Below are 12,613 nucleotides of genomic sequence, written 5' to 3' on the forward strand. Positions count from 1 at the left end.
GGGGTACCTTCTGGGTACGACCCTCAGGAGATCTGGGTTTATGAGCCAATAAGTCTTCACAATAGTGCCCAGTGTATCATAAAACAAGAGCATGTGTACACTAACTAGTTATGACAATGAATAACATAGATCAAAGCAGACAAATCCTATACTCTGCATGAAGAATTTGACTCGTTAAATTGCCTCATTACTTTAAAAAAATGCTTGCAACACCACAATACACACAGAAAGCTGTCATAAAAGTGTTTTTCTTGCCTTCAGGCAGTTGTCAATTCTTGTTCTAATATTCATTGCTTAATCTGTAAGGCACAGAGGCATGTTTGGACATCAACATTGTTTAATATTGTAGAAAATCTGATCACCATTGGCACTGCCTGGAACAAGTTTGCATATCCTGTCATCATTATTCTCTACCTCACTTTGAATCCTTTCTACATGGACAACACAGCTGATTTCAACTCTGGAAGCTCAGCACAGGCCTCACCAATCATCTACACTCAGAGCACAGGGGCAATATTGCAGCTTTTAGAGCTCCCTGGATCTTCTTCATACATTAATTTAGTTATATCCCCCTACCCCCATCTCCTGTACATCCTCCCTTGTCTCCTGCACAAGCAACCATCTCCCCCCACAATCCATCTCCTGTCTAATGTAGAAACATCACCCCCTGCCCCATCTTCCATCTCCTGCCTAGTATACACCAATTCCCCACTTCCCATTCCATCTCCTGCTTAGTGTAGTAATACCACCCCCTCCCCCATATACACCAATCCCAACACCGTGACCCATGTTCCGCCTCCTTTATATCCTTGTAGTACCCTGCCCTCTTATTTTCTTGGTTTAAAGTTTAAGAGGGTTTTCACAAAGTGAAAACACACTTAGACAAGATGACAAAGTAATTCCTTAGTGTGCGGCACATAGATGAGATAGTCAAATGGTCAGAGATGGACTGTTAGTGTTATTTTGACACAAAGTGTAATGTACATCAGTGGCTTTAACTAAAAATAAACTCTGAAGCTGTAAGAAGCTCCAGGTTCTAGCCTGATATATGACAGTTACAGCCTGTTATTGTTCAGTCTGCCTTTCAGGATCACATGGTGTTTGTACAGGAGGTCTCCAACTTGTTCAAGATCATTTTTAAGCTGATTTGAAATGTGCACTTTTATTTGCAAAATTTAGTTTTTCTACTAATATTTGTTCTGGGTTTTTCCATCTTACTCACAGTGCATTTAGCAGAGAGAACATTCCTGGCTATTTAATAACACACTGTGTCTTGGACACAAGGTCGAAGCTGACACTCCAGTTCTCTAACAAAAGGCCTGCTACACTGTCTGAGGTCCTATCTGCTGGGTGAGATATTACAAAATAAAGTAAAGCTTATCTATTAGCCACAAGTAAGTCACATTAACACTGCAATGAATTTACTGTGAAATTCCCCTAGCTGCACAGTCTGGCACCTGTTTGGGTCAATGCACCTAATTAGCACGTCTTTCAGATTATGGAGGGAAAGTGAAACACCTGGAGGAATCTCACACCAACATAGGGAGAATGAGCAGACTCCACACAAGCTGGGACTCGAACCTGGGTCCCTGGTGCTGTGAAGCAGCAGTGCTACCCACTGTGCCACCCCAATTAACCTGAGGCCCATCAAGCCTTCTCAGGTACATGCAAAATATCCCATGCCACAGTTTTGAAGAGCAGGGGTGTTTTCCTCTGACAACATTTATCCTTCAACCAGCATCACTAAATCACATGATCTGATCATTATCACACTGCTGTGTGTGGGATCTTGCTGTGTGTAAATTGGCAGTTGTGTTTCCTACATTACAGTGCCTACACTTCAGAAGTATTTAATTGGCAAAGCTTTTTGGGACATCCTGAGGTCATGAAAGGCACAATAGAAATGCAAGTTTTCTTTTGCACTTCCAGTGAACAGTTAACAACAAGCAGAGAACCCCACCCCAACTGAAAATCCCCACCCCTCCCCCATCACTGAAAATAAAGTGAGGCAGGCGGTTTCTGCTCAGGTTACTTCCAAAGGACTTGCAATGGCCCTTTTTTTAAATGGTACCATGTTGCCAGGGATTTGGTCAACTGCCCTGTCCATCTTGAGCAGTATTCAGTAAACAATGAGGGCATCTGCAGGTACTTAATAACACACCTTGACTGAGTGTAATATCAAGGCTGACACTCCAATATGGTACAGAAGGAACGTGGCATTATTGGAGGTCGGGGGGTGCATGGTTCCAGGTGAGGTATTACACTTTATGAGTGCTCAAGAGGATCTTGCAGGTACTGATCTGAAGATACAGGAGCCATCACCACAAAAAGGTGCCTCAGGGTTCTGAACGATGCTGTTGTCAGGGCAACCGCAGTAAATCAGAGAAGGTATTTTGTTTGGCCTTTTGCATCTTTTATCAGAGTAAGCTTGTGACGTACAAAACATGTCTAGTCCTGCTGTATTACACACCCTTAAATATTTCACGCTTATGACCTTAAATTGGTTCAAAAATCATGAGGCAACAATGATGTGTATTTCATATCTATTAACTGTGCAGTTTGTGTCCCACTGTCTGTTAGCTGCAGATTTGTTGTTAAACCTATTTTAACTACAAACTGTGCTTAACTAATCCGTGAACTGTACATATTTTAAAACATGTGAATGGAACAAGATTCGGGTTTACATACCTGTTTCCTGCTGCGTATTAATGATCCATTGCAATTTATTGGTTTCTCTTGGTTTCTCTAGCAGGAAATGAAACCATCATAAAGTGTTCACAGAGCCTTCTGCCAACACAACCCAAGACAAACGCCAGTACAGACAGAGCTCATCCCAGAGGTGAAGCTAGAGTGAGGAGAATAAAAAGATCAGATACAAGTCCTAGCAGAACAGTTGTGCTTTTGCAGAGCCTTTTAATCAAACAAGTTGAGTTTTTATCATTTCAAGCAGAATGCTTTAATAACAGAGGTTGTGCTGCTGGTGGGGGTGGGGAAAGAGAGAGAGGGGTGGATTGACACCAAGGACTGTACAAGAGATCAATGGGATTTCAGGTTGCTGCAATGAGGGTCATATGTGACGGGTATACAGAATGTCACCCAAGGGGAAGTTCAAAACAAGGGCTGGAGCTGAGGTGGGGGGGTGGGGGCAGGGAATGATTTGCTAAGAAGCGTACATAGCTTTATGTCTGAATAAACACTCAATTTGATGTGGTAATAACCAGCTGCTTTCATTTCCAGATTTTCTGGAATATTCCCTTGAAAAATTAACAAAAGCCACATAGAAGACATATAAAGAAGGCAAATGCACATGGGATACAGGATTACTTGTGAAATGGATTCAACATTGGCTCAGTTGTTGGAGACAGAGGGTGATGACAGAAGGCTGCTTTAGTGGCTGGAAGCCAGGGTCCAGTGACGCACCACCGGGATCTGTGTTGGGCCCCCTATTATTTATGTAAATGACATAGATGATTATTTGGGGTGGGGGGGTGGTGGTGGTAGGATTAGTAAGTTTGCAGATGACACATATTGGCTGAGTGGTTAATAGTAAGATAGAATGTCTTGGGCTACAAGCAAATATAGAGGGATGGTAAAATGGCAGATGGAATTTAACTCTGGAAAGTGTGAGGTCAAACACTTTGGAAGGAGTAATTTGACAAGGAAGCATTCAATGAATAGCATGACAGTGAGAAGTTCTGAGGAGCAAAGGGACTTTGATGTGATTGTCCATAGTTCTCTGAAGGCAGAAAGGCATGTTAGTGGGGTGATGAAAGAGGCATATGGGGCACCTGTACTTATCACGTGAAGCATAGATTACAAAAGCAGGGAGGTCATGTTGGAGTTGTACAGAACTTTAGTGAGGACACAGCTGGAGTACTGTGCAGTCTGGATGCCATATTATTGGAAGGATGTGATTGCACTGGAAGGAATGCAAAGGAGATTCACCAGGATGCTGCCTGGGATGGAGCATTTAAGTCATAAAGGCTGGGATTGCTTTTGTTGCACCAGAGAAGATGGCGGGGGTGATCTGATCGAGTTGTACAAGATTATGAGGGGCATGCACAGAGTAGAAAAGGAGCAGCTGTTCCCTTTAGTTGAAGGGCCAGTCAAAGTTCAAGGTAAGGGACAGGAGGTTTAGGGGGAATGTGAGGAAAAGTCTTTTTACCCAGAGGGTGATGACGGTCTGGAAAGCACCGCCTGGGAGGGTGGTGGAGTCGGGATGCTTCACATCCTTTAAAAAGTACCTGGATGGGTATTTGGCACATCATAACATTCAGGACTATGGGCCAAGTGCTGGTAAATGGGATTAGGTGGGAGGTCAGGTGTTTCTCATGTGTCAGTAAGACTTGATGGGCTGAAGAGCCTGTTTTGCACTGTATAATTCCGAAAAGGGATACAAGAGCAACTGTTAACTTCTACAGTTTGTTTCCTCCCATCACTGGTCATCCAGTGTCAGTAAACAAGATGGAAATTAAATACACATCATGCAGCTGCAGTGAGGCACATGAAATAAACTCAAACATTCACACATGACCAGATTCTGACAGTGTATGTAAACATATTATAGAATGCTTCCAAAGTGATTGCTATGAACATTCTTCCAATTCAGTATTTTTCTACAGCATGGATTCCTTATGCTAATTAATCTGTAAATAAATCATTAACAATATTAACCTCTACACACTGGACAATCAATGTATTTTCTTCTATTTAAAAAGAAAGACTGGCATTTTATGGTGAACCTTCCGTGACCTCAGGGAGTTCCATAATGCTCTGCAGCCAATCAAGAGCTTCTGGCATGTAGACACTGCTGTAGTGTAACCCATTTTCACCCAGTAAGCTCCCAGAAATAATGTTATAATGACTGGGGAATCTGTCTTAGCAACAATATTAAGGAAGAAATATAGAAACTACGAAAAGGAGGAGCCATTCAGCCCCTCAAGCCTGCTTCACCATTCATTATGGTCTTGGCTGATCATCAAATTCAATATCCTGATCCCGTCTTCCCCCATATCACTTGATCCCTTTAGTTGCAAGAGCTATATCTAATTTCTTCTTGAAATCACACAAGTTTTTTTTTGCCTCAACTACATTCTGTGGTAGTGAATTCCACACAGTCACCACCCTCTGGATGAAGAAATTCCTCCTCACCTCAGTTCTAAAAGGTTTACCCCCATCCTCAAACTATGACCCTCTAGTTCTAGATTCCCCCACCACTGGGAACATTCTTTCTGAATCTACCCTCTCTAAATATTGGCCAGGACACTGCAGGGGATGGGCAGTAAGGGGTGAGTGCAGAACACCCCTTTTTTTCAAAATAATGACATGAAATCCTTTACGTCAACCTTAGAGGGCAGATGGAACCTCATAATTCAATGTCTCATCTGAAAGATAGCACTTATTTGATTTATTAGTGTCATGAGTAGGCTTACATTATCACCACAATGAAGTTACTGTGAAAATCCCCTAGTTGCCACATTCAGATACCTGTTCGGGTACATTGAGGGAGAATTTAGCATGGCCAATGCACCTAACCAGCACATTTTTCCAACCATGGCAGGAAACCAGAGCACCCGGAGGAAACTCACGCAGAGACGGAGAGAACATGCAGACTCCACACAGACAGTGACCCAAATCAGGAATCAAACCCAGGTCTGTAACGCTGTGAGGAAGCAGTGCTAACCACTGTGCCAACCTCTGACAGTGTAGCTCTCCCACAATACTACTCATGAGAGACAACTTAGATTTTGAGCTGCAGTCTCTTGCAGTGGAAGTTGAATCAACGATAATAATCTCTCCCTCACTGTCAACAAAATGAAGCCATGATGTGGAGATGCTGGTGTTGGACGTGGGTAGACATAGTAAGAAATCTCACAACACCAAGTTAAAGTCCAACAGGTTTATTTGGTATCACGAGCTTTCGGAGCGCTGCCCCTTCATCAGGTGAGTGGAGAGTTGGGTTCACAAACAGGACATATATAGACACAGACTCAATTACAAGATAATGGTTGGAATGCAAGTCTTAACAGTAGAGACAATGTGAGTGGAGAGAGGATTAAGCACAGGTTAGAAAGGTGCGAATTGTCTGAAGCCAGGAGAGTTAGTAGAAATCTGCAAGCCCAGGACAAATGGTGGGGATTACATGTAGTGTGACATGAACCCAAGATCCCGGTTGAGGCCATCGTCATGTGTGCAGAACTTGGCTATCAGTTTCTGCTCAGCGATTCTGCGTTATTGTGTGTCATGAAGGCTGCCTTGGAGAACGCTTACCCGAATGCCTGTGACTTCTGAAGTGTTCCCTGACAGGAAGGGAACACTCCTGCCTGGTGATTATCGAGTGGTGTCTATTCATCTGTTGTCGTAGTGTCTACATGGTCTCCCCAATGTACCATGCCTCAGGACATCCTTTCCTGCAGGGTATCAGGTAGACAATGTTAGCCGAGTTGCAACAGTATGTACTGTGTACTTGGTGGATGGTGTTCTCACATGAGATGATGGCATCCGTGTCGATGATCTGGCACGTTTTGCAGAGGTTGCTGTGGCAGGGTTGTGTGGTGTTGTGGTCACTGTTCTCCTGAAGGCTGATAGCTTGCTGCAAACAATGGTCTGTTTGAGGTTGCGCAGTTGTTCGAAGGCAAGTAGTGGGGGTGTGGGAATGGCCTTGGCGAGATTTGCATCTTCATTGATGATATGTTGAAGGCTCCGAAGATGTCATAGCTTCTCCGCTCCTGGAAAGTACTGGATGACAAAGGATGTCCGTCATGTCCAGCGTTTGTCTTCTGAGGCAGTCATTGCAGTTCGTCACTGTGGCGCATCAGAACTGTTGATCGATGAGTTGAGTGCCATATCCTGTTCTTATGAGAGCATCTTTCAGCGTATGCAGGTGTCTATTGCGATCCTTCTCATCTGAGCAGATCCTGTGTATACAGAGGGCTTGTCCACAGGGGATGGCTTCTTTAACATGTTTAGGGTGGAAGCTGGAGAAGTGGAGCATTGCGAATTATCCATGGGCTTGCGGTACAGTGAAGTGCTGAGGTGACAGTCCTTGATGGAGATGCTTGTGTCCAAGAATGCAACCGATTCCAGAGAGTGGAATCTGATCCACTGAGTCTGATGGTGAGATAGAACTTGTTGATGTCATCATGTAGTTGTTTCAGTGATTGTTCACCATGAATCCAAAGGAAGAAAATGTCATCGATGTATCTCACGTATTGCATCGGTTGAAAGTCCTGTGTGGGGAAGAAGTTTTGTTCAACCTGTGCATGGAGATATTGGTATATTGAGATGTGAGTTTGGTCCCCATGGCTGCTCCATATGTCTGGATGAAGAATTGGTTGTTGATGGTGAAGACATTGTGGTCCAGGATGAAACAGATAAGTTCTGGAATTGCGACTGGCGATTGGCAGTTGTCAGCATTGAGTACTGAGCAGTTGTAGCAATGCTGTCATCATGGGGGATGCTGGTGTAGAGTGCCCAGACATCATTGTGATGAGAAGTGTTCTGGTTCAATTGCTCCATGGGTGCTGAGTTTCCATAAGAAGTCCATAGTGTCACGACAAAAGCTGGGGGTTCTTTGTACAAAGGGTTTCAGGATGCCCTCAACACAGCGGGAGAGGTTCTCACACAGGGTCCCATTGCCTGATACAATGGCTGGGTGTGTTGGCTTTGTGTATATTCAGGAGGCAGTAAAGATCTCCAATGTGGAGAGTACATGGAATGAGGGCATGGAGGGTGCTCTAAAGGTCCAGATCAAAGGTCCTGATCAGTCTGTTGAGTTGGCGGGTGTGTTCTTTGGTCAGATCTGTGGTTAACTGTCTGTAGTGTTCCTCATTGTTCAGTTGTTGGTACACTTCTTTGTAGTAATCTGTTCTGTTCACTATGATGATGACCCCTCCTCTGTCTGCTGGTTTGATGACAATGTTGTGGTTGGTCTTGACAGCGCAGATGGCAATGCGTTGTGCTAATAAATAAACCTGTTGGATTTTAACCAGGTGTTGTGAGACTTCTTACTGAACAAAATCAAGGAGATTATCATTGACTTCAGTAAACATAGTGGAGGGCATACCCTTGTCTACCTCAATGGGGATGAAGTAGAAATGGCCGAGAACTTCAAGATTTTATGTGTCCAGATCACCAAGAACCTGCCCTGGTTCCCGCATGCTGACACTATAATTAAGAAAATCCACCAACGCCTCTACTTTCTCACGAGATGAAAGGAAATTTGGCATGTCAGCTACGACTTTCACTAACCTTTACAGATGCACCATAGAAAGCATTCTTTCTGGTTATATCACAGCTTGGTATGGCTCCTGTTCTGCCCAAGACCTCAAGAAACTACAAAGGGTCATGAAGGCTCAATCCACCACTCAAAGCAGCCTCCTATCCATAGACACTTCCTACACTTCCTGCCACCTTGGCAAAGCAGCCAGCATAATTAAGGTCCCCACGCACCCCGGACATTCTCTCTTTCACCTTCTTCCATTGGGAAAAGGATACAAAAATCTGAGGTCACATACCAACTGACTCAAGGACACTTCTTCCCTGCTGCTGTCAAGACTTTTGAACGGACCTATCTTGCATTAAGTTGATCTTTCTCTATATCCTAGCTATAACTAACACTACATTCCACACTCTTCTGTTTCCTTCTCTATGAATGGTATGCTTTGTCTGTATAGCACACAAGAAACAATACTTTTTACTGTATACTAATACATGTGACAATAATAAATCAAATCAACTTTCTGACTCAGAAATGGGAGTGTCACCCACTCAGCAAAGGGTGACACCAGTCAACAGCAAAGGAAATGAAGTGGGTGTAAAATGTACTGTTGATTTGCAACGGCCCATTTTCTCTGGTTACTGAAGCCACCATCTTTTGGGTTGCAAGATGGAAGTATTGGACAGAAAGCTGGAACTGGCCACATGTTTAGACTGCAGTGAGTATCATAACCAAAAACTCACAGTTCAGATGTGAAGATTACCAGCAAGCTCTTTGGGACCTTGGCACAAGTCAACGCCTTTTGTTCAGAAGGGGAAATGACACCAAGAGAACACCCTTTGTGGCCAGTGAAATAAAAGGGGAAAATAATGAACATTTACCACACAGGATATCTCAAACACTAATAGGACAGGATTGGGGCTGCACGGTGGCACTGTGGTTAGCACTGCTGCCTCAGAGCGCCAGGGACCTGGATTCAATTCCCGGCTTGGGTCATTGTCTGTGTGGAGTTTGCATGTTCTCCACATGCCTACATGGTTTCCTCTGGGTGCTCCAGTTTCCTCCCACAGTCCAAATATGTGTGGGTCAGGTGAATTGGCCATGCTAAATTGCCCCTTCATGTCAGGGGGCTAGCATGATAAATATGTGAGGTTATGAGGATAGGGCATGGGTGGGAGTTTGGTCGGTGCAGACTTGATAGGTCAAATGGCCTCCTTCTGCACTGTAGGGATTCTAAAAGCAAGAATAGTTATAGGCTGGAGATTAGAGAATGATTTGGAGAGGCAAAACAAAAACATTTTTACACATAATTCAATTTATGACTCCATCACAATTTAGCACTCACCAGAACACAGTAATTTAAAGTAATGTATTAAATGCCAAGTGCCATGGGATTCAAATTGTTTGGAGATGTTAAAGTAGCCACAAGTCCTTTAAAGGGACTCTTGTGGTTTGATAATTGGGTGGTCTTAAGTCTGAGTACAGCTGCGAAATTTTGCTGACAATAGGACAGCAGGAATGAGATAAATGTGGGAATGAGATCAGAGGGTAGTTTTAGCTCTTGTAAGTTTCAGGCTGATTAATTACTTTTTTTCCAAGCGTTTTTTGCTCCATTGTACGCTGTCACATATGCACAACAGTCAAAACACGAATGTTACTATTTTCATTTATAAGAACAGAATTGAAGGGCTTATATTTTTCGAAGTGCACACTGCTCTCACACCACAGCACCTGAAATCAGTGCAACACCAGGTCAGAGACAGAGATGGAAGCGAATTATCTGCTCAGGCCTCTGGCAGTGGCTCTGTGTAAGAAGCCCCAGCAGGTGGGTGAGTGGGCCGATCTCTGACTGACTCACACATTCTTGCTTCATCTGAGGCAGCAATTGGCACAGGCTGGGTAATAACAGGCCGAGGTCTCTATCAAGCAACGTGAATGCATATACATATAAATCAGATCAGCTGCTATATCAAATGGATACATTGTATCAGAATTACACTGAGACAGAGATATATCAGACATTTCATTAATCAGATACATTGTATTACATCATGAAGCTACATATTGTATCTAGTATTGTCGCTTTCCCGCTTGTTCTCTCACTCACTCTGGCTGTGAGCTTGCCAGAGCTCTGGTTACTCACTGCACCGCTTTCTGACTCTGCCAGCAACGCTCCCGATCCGGCGCCACCTCCACAACAACAACCTCCTGCCTGGGGCACGTCACACGTCCTGGCACGTATCCTCAGAGCCGCCTCCCCCAGCTCTGCTCATACCGGAGGGGGATCCAACCTGGGAGAGAGCCGCTGTACTGCGCTCTCTGTGTCCTCCAGCCGCACACTGATACTGCTGCTGCATTGTATACGTTTATACCGGTTTGCTCGGCTGTATGTATTCCAAATCTATAGGCTGCACATGTTAATAGAAACAGGAAAGATCTAGCTGGAGCCCCTATGTTGTCAGAGTGTCTGATGAACTGTGATTTCCTCCAATTATTGATTGGGAAGCCCAATGCCATTTAATTCCCCCACCAATCCCTAACTACAGACTCAGGCTACAGCAGACTGTAAAAGTGGCTCTGACGAACAATCATCCAGACTCAAAACGTTGGCGCTGTTCTCTCTCTTTGGCAACCTTTGAGATTTCTTTCCGCAATCGTTCCTGATGCCGCCTTGGGAACACTTTTCTACTGGGTGTTGCATAAACCCGAGTTTGCTGTGCTCTGTGAAGTGATGCTAGAACTTATCCCAGGGCAAAATTTATAGTCACAAATATCATAAAGGAATATGTATCATTATTCTGGGCTGGATTATATTGGTGAAACATGTTCTAGTCCAAAGAACTATAAAATCCATAAAAAGTAGAGAAGCAACCCTCTCAACCTGATCCCACTACTCGAGACCAAAAAGGGCAGGATGGCATTGAAAGTGGGTTCTGACCCCAAACTCTCCTCCAATCTTGCCTCTCTTCCTTCTGATACGAATTTTTATACGATTTGATGTTGTTTATGACACTGCTTGGATGACTGTAAGGGAACCCACTGTTGAAGCTTTTCATCTTGCACTCATCAAAACAACAACAAGAATGCCAAATTTCAAATGAAAAGAACTGGGGAACTATCATTTCCCAAACTTGTGGGTACTCAAAATAGACACAAGGCTTGAACATATTCTTTTTGTTCACAGAAAACAGGTCCATATGTATGAATGCATGTTGCTTGCAGCAAGTGTAAATGAGCCATGTTATCATCTCAACAGAATATCTTAAATTGGTTGTTAGTGTTGCTATTAGCACACTCATGATTGTTCAGCAGGTGCAGCCTGACACACAATAGTTCCCAGTTGCTTTCTCCATGACAACGCCCCAGCTAGAGTTGATTTGATTTGATTTCTTATTGTCACATGTATTGGGATACAGTGAAAAGTATTGTTTCTTGAACACTATACAAAGCATACTGTTCATAAAGAAGGAAAGGAGAGTGCAGAATGTAGTGCTACAGTTATAGCTAGAGAAAGATCAACTGAAAATGAGGTAGGTCCATTCAAACTTCGGAAGGCAGCAGCTGCTCTTAAGTCGGTTGGTATGTGTCCTCAGTCTCTTATATGTTTCCCAATGGAAGAAGGTGGGAGAATGTCTGGGTTGTACGGGATCTTTAATTCTGCTGGCTGCTTTGCCAGGGTAGTAGAGTCACTGGATGGGAGGCTGGTTTGCGTGATGGACTGGGCTTCATTTATGACCTTTTGTATTTCCTTGCAGTTTTGGGCAAAGCAGGAGCCATCCAAGCTCTGATACAACCAGAAAGAATGCTTTCTATGATTGACCTGCCAACCAACCAAAACCCTTTATTCCTGCAGTTTAATTTGCTGCGATCATTTGAAAGTTGGTGTTGTTGTGCAAGATGGAAAACTTCAACAGCATGTCTTCCCTTTCAGCAATATTGACATTATGTACTGCCAAGTGTCTGCTTGTATACGTGGCCTGATTCCTGTGTTGACCTTTCTGCTTTCTTTTGTTGAGCACATTCCTACAGGTTCTTCCTTCCAGCTTCTTGATTGAAAGGGCTGAGATCAAGGTGCTAGGAGGTTGGTGGAACCTAACGCAGAGTCTGTGTAATGTTATGGGATTGGATATTGTGGATCATCAGTATGCATTTGTCCATTGTGTGAAAGACACCTTGTTGTCAAGGGTGTTGGCCAGTTCCAGTTAAGGCAGAGTAAAGGCAGCACCAGCCAGGTATGGCTCAGCTGATAACATTCTCACCAGAGTCACTGTGGGTTCAAAACTCAATTTTGAGACTTGAATATAAAATCCAGGCTGACACTTCCAACGCAATACAAGGCAATCGCTGCACTATTTGAGATGTTGTCGTTTTGGTGAGATATTAAACCAAGCCCTC

The 12,613-nt window shown here is 43.7% G+C and overlaps 1 protein-coding gene across 5 annotated transcripts in view; it reads right to left on the bottom strand.

Annotated features, from left to right (window-relative positions):
* The window catches only part of pomgnt2 (protein O-linked mannose N-acetylglucosaminyltransferase 2 (beta 1,4-)), a 108,499-nt gene that overhangs the window by 75,843 nt on the left and 20,043 nt on the right, over positions 1-12,613 (bottom strand). For 2 of the 5 annotated variants that reach the window (XM_080193955.1, XM_080193954.1), the window contains exon 2: positions 2,689-2,845. The gene's annotated coding sequence lies outside the window, so the exon portion shown is untranslated. Of the gene's footprint in view, positions 1-2,688; positions 2,846-10,325; positions 10,709-12,613 lie in introns of those variants that run through there. The other 3 variants (XR_013887710.1, XR_013887709.1, XM_080193953.1) reach the window with 3 other exon arrangements.

Source organism: Carcharhinus amblyrhynchos, chromosome 8 (assembly GCF_965287045.1).
Source record: "Carcharhinus amblyrhynchos chromosome 8, sCarAmb.v2.hapA, whole genome shotgun sequence".
Lineage (NCBI taxonomy): Eukaryota > Metazoa > Chordata > Chondrichthyes > Carcharhiniformes > Carcharhinidae > Carcharhinus > Carcharhinus amblyrhynchos.